Source organism: Rattus rattus, chromosome 7, assembly GCF_011064425.1.
Source record: "Rattus rattus isolate New Zealand chromosome 7, Rrattus_CSIRO_v1, whole genome shotgun sequence".
Classification (NCBI taxonomy): domain Eukaryota; kingdom Metazoa; phylum Chordata; class Mammalia; order Rodentia; family Muridae; genus Rattus; species Rattus rattus.
The window spans coordinates 62,494,056-62,503,553 of NC_046160.1; the positions used below are offsets into that span (position 1 = coordinate 62,494,056).

The following is a 9,498-nucleotide window of genomic DNA, read 5'->3' on the forward strand; positions in this document are numbered from 1 at the left end:
TGTCACCTGAGTTTTTGATCTTAGCCATTCTCACTGGTGTGAGGTGAAATCTCAGGGTTGTTTTGATGTGCATTTCCCTTATGACTAAAGATGTTGAACATTTCTTTAGGTGTTTCTCAGCCATTCGGCATTGCTCAGCTGTGAATTCTTTGTTTAGCTCTGAACCCCATTTTTTTTACATTACTTTATATATTATTTATTATGTATTTTTTATTAACTTGAGTATTTCTTATTTACATTTTCGAATGTTATTCCTTTCCTGGTTTCGGGCAATCATCCCCTAATCCCTCCCCTCCCTTCTTTATGGGTGTTCCCCTCCCCATCCTCCCCCATTGCCACCCTCCCCCCAACAGTCTAGTTCACTGGGGGTTCAGTCTTAGCAGGACCAAGGGCTTCCCCTTCCACTGGTGCTCTTACTAGGATATTCATTGCTACCTATGAGGTCAGAGTTCAGGGTCAGTCCATGTATAGTCTTTAGGTAGTGGCTTAGTCCCTGGAAGCTCTAGTTGCTTGGCATTGTTCTGAACCCCATTTTTTAATAGGGTTATTTCTCTCCCTGCAGTCTAACTTCATGAGTTCTTTGTATATTTTGGATATAAGCCCTCTATCTGTTGTAGAATTGGTAAAGATCTTTTCCCAATCTGTTGGTTGTCATTTTGTCCTAACAACAGTTTTCTTTGCCTTACAGAAGCTTTGCAGTTTTATGAGGTCCCATTTGTTGATTCTTGATCTTAGAGCATAAGCCATTAGTGTTCTGTTCAGGAAATTTTCTCCAGTGCCCATGTGTTTGAGATGCTTCCCCACTTTTTCTTCTATTAGTTTGAGTGTGTCTGGTTTGATGTGGAGGTCCTTGATCCACTTGGACTTAACTTTGTACAGGGTGATAAGCATGGATCGATCTGCATTCTTCTACATGTTGACCTCCAGTTGAACCAGCACCATTTACTGAAAATGCTATCTTTTTTCCATTGGATGGTTTTGGCTCCTTTGTCAAAAATCAAGTGCCCATAGGTGTGTGGATTCATTTCTGGTTCTTCAATTCTATTCCACTGATCTATCTGTCTGTCTCTGTACCAATATCATGCAGTTTTTATCACTATTGCTCTGTAATATTGCTTGAGTTCAGGGATAGTGATTCCCCCTGAAGTCCTTTTATTGTTGAGGATAGTTTTAGCTATCCTGGGCTTTTTGTTATTCCAGATGAATTTGGAAATTGTTCTGTCTAACTCTTTGAAGAATTGGATTAGTTTTTTGATGGGGATTGCACTGAATCTGTAGATCGCTTTTGGTAAAGTGGCCATTTTTACTATGTTAATCCTGCAAATCCATGAGCATGGGAGATCTTTCCATCTTCTGAGGTCTTCTTCAATTTCTTTCTTCAGGGGCTTGGAGTTCTTATTGTACAGATCTTTTACTTGCTTGGTTAAAGTCACACCGAGGTATTTTATATTATTTGGGACTATTATGAAGGGTGTTGTTTCCATAATTTCTTTCTCGGCTTGTTTCTCTTTTATGTAGAGGAAGGCTACTGATTTTTTGAGTTAATTTTATACACAACCACATTACTGAGGGTGTTTATCAGGTTTAGTCGTTCTCTGGTGGAACTTTTGGGATCGCTTAAATTTACTATCATATCATCTGCAAACAGTGATATTTTGACTTCTTTCCAATCCATATTCCCTTTTTCTCCTTTTGTTGTCTGATTGCTCTGGCTAGAACTTCAAGAACTATATTGAATAAGTAGGGAGAGAGTGGGCAGCCTTGTCTAGTCCCTGATTTTAGTGGGATTGCTTCAAGTTTCTCTCCATTTAGTTTAATGTTAGCCACTGGTTTGCTGTATATGGCTTTTACTATGTTTAGGTATGGGCCTTGGATTCCTATTCTTTCCAGGACTTTTATCATGAAGGGGTGTTGAATTTTGTCAAATTCTTTCTCAGTATCTAATGAAATGATCATGTGGTTTTATTCTTTCAGTTTGTTTATATAATGGATTACGTTGATGGGCTCTGTATATTAAACCATCTGCGCATGCCTTGGAAGAAGCCTACTTGATCATGGTGGATGATTGTATTGATGTCCTCTTGTGTTCAGTTTGCCAGAATTATATTCAGTATTTTTGCATCGATATTCATAAGGGAAATTGGTCTGAAGTTCTCTTTGTTGGGTCTTTGTGTGGTTTAGGTATAAGAGTAATTGTGGCTTCATAGAAGGAATTCGGTTGTGCTCCTTCTGTTTCAATTTTGTGGAATAGTTTGGATAGTATTGGTATGAGGTCTTCTATGAAGGTCTGATTGAATTCTGCACTGAACACGTCTGGACCTGGTCTCTTTTTTGGTTGGGAGACCTTTAATGACTGCTTCTATTTCCTTAGGAGTTATGGGGTTGTTTAACTGGTTTATCTGTTCCTGATTTAACTTTCGGTACCTGGTATCTGTCTAGGGAAATTGTCCATTTCTGCAGATTTTCAAGTTTTTGTTAGATATAGGCTTTTGTAGTAGGATCTGATGATTTTTTTGAATTTCCTCTGATTCTGTAATTATCTCTCCCTTTTCATTTCTGATTTTGTTAATTTGGACCCACTCTCTGTGTCGTCTCGTTAGTCTGGCTTTATCTTTCTTGTTGATTTTCTCAAAGAACCAACTTTTGGTACTGTTGATTTTTGTATGTTCCTTTTGGTTTCTACTTGGTTGATTTCAGCTTTGAGTTTGTTTATTTCCTGCCTTCTATGTCTCCTTGGTGTATTTACTTCTTTTTGTTCTAGAGCTTTTAGGTGTGTGGTCAAGCTGCTGATATATGCTCTCTCCTGTTTCTTTCTGCAGGCAGTCCGAGCTATGAGTTTTCCTCTTAGCACAGCTTTCGTTGTGTCCCACAAGTTTGGGTATGTTGTACCTTCAATTTCATTAAATTCTAAGAAGACTTTAATTTCTTTCTTTATTTCTTCCTTGACCAGGTTATTATTGAATAGAGCATTGTTCAACTTCCACGTATGTGTGGGTGTTCTTCCCTTATTGTTATTCAAGACCAGCTTTAGCCTATGGTGGTCTGATTGGACGCATGGAATTATTTCTATCTTTCTGTGTCTGTTGAGGCCTCTTTTATGACCAATTATATGGTCAATTTTGGAGAAAGTACCATGAGGTGGTGAGAAGAAGGCATATTCTTTTGTTTTAGGGTAGAATGTTCTATAAATATCTGTTAAGTCCATTTGCTTCATGACTTCTCTTAGTCTGTCTACATCTCTGTTTAATTTCTGTTTCCATGATCTGTCCATTGATGAGAGTGGGGTATTGAAATCTCCTACTATTATTGCGTGAGGTGCAATGTGTACTTTGAGCTTTAGTAAAGTTTCTTTTATGTATGTAGGTGCCCTTGTATTTGGAGCATAGATATTTAGGATTGAGAGTTCATCTTGGTGGATTTTTCCTTTGATGAATATGAAGTGTCTCTGGTGTGAAGTCTGGTGTGATTCTGATAGGTCTGCCTTTATATGTTACTTGACCTTTTTCCCTTACTGCTTTTAATATTCTTTATTTTGTGCATTTGGTGTTTTGACTATTATGTGACAGGAGGATTTTCTTTTCTGGTCCAATCTATTTGGAGTTCTGTAGGCTTCTTGTATGTTTATGGGCATCTCTTTCTTTAGGTTAGGGAAGTTTTCTTCTATGATTTTGTAGACGATATTTACTGGTCCTTTGAGCTGGGAGTTTTCACTCTCTTCTATACCTATTAACCTTAGGTTTGATCTTTTCATTGTGTCCTGGATTTCTTGGATATTTTGGGCTAGGAGATTTTTGTATTTTACATTTTCTTTGACTGTCGTGTCAATGTTCCTATGGTATGTTTTTCCTCTGAGATCGTCTCTTCTATCTCTTGTATTCTGTTGGTGATGCTTGTACTGCAGCTCCTTGTCTCTTCCTTTAGATTTCTATATCCCAGGTTGTTTCCCTTTGAGCTTTCTTTATTGGTTCTATTTCCATTTTTAATTCCTTCACCTGTTTGGTTGCATTTTCCTGGAATTCTTTCAGGGATTTTTGTGAGTCCTCTCTATAGGCTTCTACTTGTTTATTTATGTTTTCCTTTGTTTCTTTAAGGGAGTTCTTCATGTCTTTCTTGAAGTCCTCCAGCATCATGATCAAATATGATTTTAAATCTAGATCTTACTTTTCTGGTGTGTTTGGATATTCTGTGTTTGCTTTGGTGGGAGAATTGGGCTCCGGCGATGCCATGTAGTCTTAGTTTCTATTGTTTGGGTTCCTGTGCTTCCCTCTCGCCATCAGGTTGTCTCCTGACTTGTTCTGCTATTTCTGACAGTGACTAGACTGTCCTATAGGCCTGTGTGTCAGGAGTGCTGTAGACCTGTTTTCTTATTTTCTTTCAGTCAGTTGTGGGAACAGAGTGTTCTGCTTTGGGGCCTGTAGTCTTTCCTGCCTACTGTCATCAGCTGTTCCTGTGACTGTGTCCTGAGTCTACCAGGCAGGTCGCTTGTTGCAGAAAATTTGGTCTTACCTGTGGTCCCGCTGCTCAAGTTGCTCTTGGGGGGCTGCTTTTGAGCTCTCGGTGAGGGCAGCCACCAGGAGGGCCTGCGCTGCCTTTTCCCGGAGCCCCTGTGCACCGTGGTCCCAGATGGCGTTAGGTGTTTTCCTCTGGAGTCAGAAATGTGGGTAGAGTGTAGTCTCTTCTGGCTTCTCAGGCGTGTCCGCCCCTCTGAAGGTTTAGCTGTCCCTCCCACGGATTTGGGTGCAGAGAACTGTTAATCTGTCCCTTCAGGTCTGGGCAGTGTCTGGATTGTGGGGAACCTGCAGCTCCAGTGCCCCTTGTTATTGTTCTTATGTCACATATACACCACATAGAACAATTGGAGTAACAAAGGAAGTTATACTAAATATTTAATGAACTGATACCTTCATTCTTGCCACATACAGTCTATTACAGAAATGAAATGAGTAAAACCATTTCCCAATTTTATTAATTCATGAATTTAACCAGTGTCTGATGGCTAAAAGGACAGGTATTGGCAAGCCAGGCTACTATGTAAACTTAGAAGTTAAAACTCCTACTCCCACTTAGTTGCTGATAGAAACCCACCATTTATAGAACTGAATCCTGATATGGCTGATTGCCAACAACTGATTGGCATGCAACTAAGAATTTAAAACTGTTCATTACATTAACAGCTCAGTATGAACAATCACAATGTAATCTTCATAAAAATGGGAAAAGCCACAGAATTCTGTTCTTTTGTAATAAAACATCTTAAAAAAGTATAAATAGAGAAACTTTTCCTTCATCTATTTTGTGGTGGTTTGAATGAGAGCTGCCCCTCACAGGTTCAAGTATTTAAATACTTGGTTTCTAGTGCTGTTTGAAAAGGGTATCTAACCATTATGAGGGGAACACTTGTTTGAGGAAACAGGTCACTAGGGCAGGTTGCAAGGTTTTATAGACTTGCCCCATTTCCTCTTTTCTCTTTTTGCTTCTTGTATGAGGATGTAGGCGATCACACTGTTTCCTGTTTGTGTTCGCATGTTTTCAATGTCCGTTGTTATACTTCCCCACTACGAAGGGTTCTGGAACTATAAGCCAAATCAGACCCATTTCTTTCTTATATTACTTTTGCCAGAGTTATGTATTGCAGCAACAGCAAAGTAGCTTATGTACTACCAATGTCACAGGAACAGAAACATTGAAAATACTCCTGTTAACACCAGACAGAGGAAAGGGTTTGTATGTTGAGTTACAGTGGCAAATAAGTAAGCTTAGAAGTTGGATTAAGTATACATGTTTCCTGAAAAGGAAGGGAAACTTTGTTCTGTATTTGAGGCTAATAAGAGAAACTACTACTCAATTATTAAAAATATTAGAAAATTTCATATGCTTATGTATAAGAATCAGAAAAAATATTTTGAAATCTAATTATAAAGACAGGTGTTTTACTGTAGGAATAAAAATGTGAATAAGGAGTAAATGTAACAAGAGAGGTGCAAGAATTTATAGAGAAATTGAAAAAAACTTATTTAAATTTATTAAAGAAATAAGTGAGGGAAAGGAAGCATTGTATGTAAGAGAAAATGTGAAAATTCTAGAAATATAAATTTTGTACAAATTCACAGATATATTCCAATAAAAATCTTGTCAGTATTTTCATAGGACATAGGGACTCTTTGTTCATTTGGAGAGAAAAAGAAACATAATCTATACCTGTGTCAGCCATCTTAAAGTAATGATTCTTTTAAAAAGCTTTGTTTGCCTGTGGATTGATCCAAAAACAGGTAGTCTAGTTGTAGCAATATACTCATATATGTATGTATATATATATATGTATATATATATGCAGTACATATGTACAAAGCTATGTGTGATGATATATAAAAATGTAAAATGAGGTTCAAAAATTAGGAAGAAAGTATGTTCTTATTAATCTCATCAGTGAAAATAATATACATTTATTTTATTTATTTTCTGTTTTTGTCAGCATGCATTACTTTTATCTAATAATGGCTTTTGTTTTGCTATTTCTACACAAACATTCTATGCCTACCAAATATTTATTACCTTTATTAATTATAAACATTAAGCATAAAACTTCTTTGATGAATAAATGCTATCTTTCTGTAGTAATAAAGAGTTTTCATAATTACAACATTGAAATAGTTTAAGACATTGGTGACAAAATGGGTTGTTACTATAAAGAAGTTCATTATAGGACACTGTAGAATGCAATAGCACAAATAGACACAGCATTAAGGATAGTTCACAGACCTGGTGAAATGTTGCCACAGGAATATGGAGATACTTTTCTTCTGATCATCATTAAAACTAAAACACCACTTAATCCTTTAGAGGCTTGAGGTCCCAGGGTAGGGGAGGCTTGAAATGGGAGAAAGCACCATTTTGGAGACAAGGGAGACGTGAAATGGGATGAGGAACTGGGAGGGAGGACCAAGAGGTGGGGACAATGACTAGAATGTAAATAAATAAAATAATAAAAATCAAAAAAGAAAAAGAAACCTTAAAAGACTCCTCTGAAAAGGAAAAGGTCAATAGAGGGGTATTTCACAGACTATTAGAAGTTAGCCACTACACTGGGAACTTCACTAACAATCAATAAATTGACGTGTCACACTTTAGAGAGGAATTGGAAGCCTAATGAGCATACACCCAAGGACATTTTGCAGTGTTACTGAAACTGTAAGTGGATTGTAAATTCCTTTCAAGAAAGTAGTTACTGCCTAACATATATAACAATGTATACATTTAACCTAGCAATTTCCAGATTGAATTCCAGTCATGAGTCCCATAAAAATATTAATCTAATAGCTAAAACATATACACAGAGGATACAGTGCAGACTCATGAAGGCCCTGTGATTCTTGGTTCAGTCTCTATAAGATTTCTTATTTTAACTAACTACAATTTCCACTTTAATTTCATGTAATGTTTATACACGAGAATATCATTAATATCAACAGTGACAATTATCTTTTAATATATTGTATTATTTCAGAATTTCATACATGTATAACACATATTTTAGCTTATAATCATAAATACTGTTTCTGATGTTCCTCAACTGATATCTTTCGAGTCTTATTGTATTACTGCATTCAAGTATTATTAATCTCAGCTTTAATTTCAATCTGTTACCTAATAAGCAAAACTGGAATTGAAACATCTCTCACTGAATTAGGTTACCATAAAATTTGTTTTGCATCTTGTTTTGAGGCAGGATCTCACTAAAATACTAAACCTCGTCTTTAGCTAACGATAGCTTTGGTATTTTTATTGTACTTCCTCGGCCTTTCAAATGGCTGAGATTATAGGCCCTGCATATATACTGCTGCTTTGAAAGCATGTTTAATGTTTGAATTTCATTACTTAAAAATAGTTTAGATTTGACCTTTAAGAAAAGTTTTGAAGCATTTTTTAGCCATTGTATGATTACAGTGTGTGTGTGTGTGTGTGTGTGTGTGTGTGTGTGTGTCTTAGCCAGTGACCTAGATACTAGATATAAGGTGTTTATTAGAAAAGAAAAAAGTGCCTCTGGAAAAATAATTTTCTAATGATCACTTTAATTTACCTCAGTGTGCATATTTTTGTGTCAATCAGTTTTTTTAAACAATGTTTGCACTTTTATAAGCAATGCAGGAGTTATAGAATGTAGTTTGAAATAATCCCATATGACAATGTATGTCAACAAAGCACTGATCATGGAAAATGATGTGTTATGTACCTTTCTGGTCTCCATCTGCACCCAGAGTTATTTGACTCCCACAGCACTCCTGACCCAAAGCCAGTCCAGAGAGAGAGCTGGTCTTCCAGGAATGCTCTCACTCCCAAGAGATCAAAGGCTCACAGGCATGCCAGAAGGGACAAGCTCCAGTCAGAAATAGCAAGACCAACTAACATCAGAGGTAACTGATGGCAAGAGGCAAGGGTAGAGAAAACCTAAGTAACAGAAACCAAGACTACTTGGCATCAGGAGATGCCAACATAGCAAGTACTAGATACCCCAAAACACAGGAAAAGCAAGATTTGATTTAAAAATCATCTCATGATGATGATAGAGGGTTTAAAGAGGGACTCCGTTAAATAACTTAAATAACCAAAGAAATAAAGAACACAGGTAACTAAGTAAATGCCTTTAAAGTGAAAACACAAAATTTCCTTAAAGAGTTTTAGAAAAACATAAGCAAACAGGTGAAGGAATTGAACAAAACCATTCGGGATCTAAAAGTGGAAATAGAAAGAATAAAGAAATCACAAGGAGACAACTCTGGATATAGAAAAAAATCTAGGAAAGATATCAGGGAATCATAGATGCAAGCATCTCTGAAGAGAAAAAAGAGATGAAGACAGAATCTCACAACAGAAGATATCATTGAAAACATTTTGACACAATAGTCAAATGCCAAATGCCAAATGAAAAGTTCTTAACCCAAAACATCCAGGAAATCCAGGAGACAAAGAAGAACAAATACCTAGGATAATGAGAATATAGAAGAGAAAATTCTCTAACTTAAAAGAACAGTAAATATATTCAACAAAAAATTACACAGAAGAAACTTCCCCTAACCAAAAGAAGAGATGCCTATAGACGAGTAAGAAGCCTATAGAACTCCCAACAGATTGGATCAGAAAAGAAATTCTTTGTTACATAATAGTCAAAACACAAAATATACAAAACAAATACAATAAAAGCAGTAAGGGAAAAAGGTCAAGTGACATATAAAGGCAGACCTATCAGCGCTACACCATACTTTTCATGAGAGACTATAAAAGCCAGAAGAACCTGGGCAGCAGATCATCATAGACCAAAAGAGAAACACAAATGCCATCCTAAAGCTGCTATACTCAGCAAAAACTCTCAGTACTATAGATGGGGGAACAAGATGTTTAATGACAATAGAAGAAAAAAGTGGGAAGAGCCTTGAATATATGGTACTGGGGGGTATTCCTGAACAAAACACTCTAAGATCTAAGGATCAACAAATGGGACTT

The 9,498-nt window shown here is 36.6% G+C and overlaps 1 pseudogene; it reads right to left on the reverse strand.

Annotated features, from left to right (window-relative positions):
• Positions 1–1,123: 1,123 nt before the first annotated feature.
• The window catches only part of LOC116905015, a 10,337-nt pseudogene continuing 1,962 nt past the window's right edge, over positions 1,124–9,498 (reverse strand).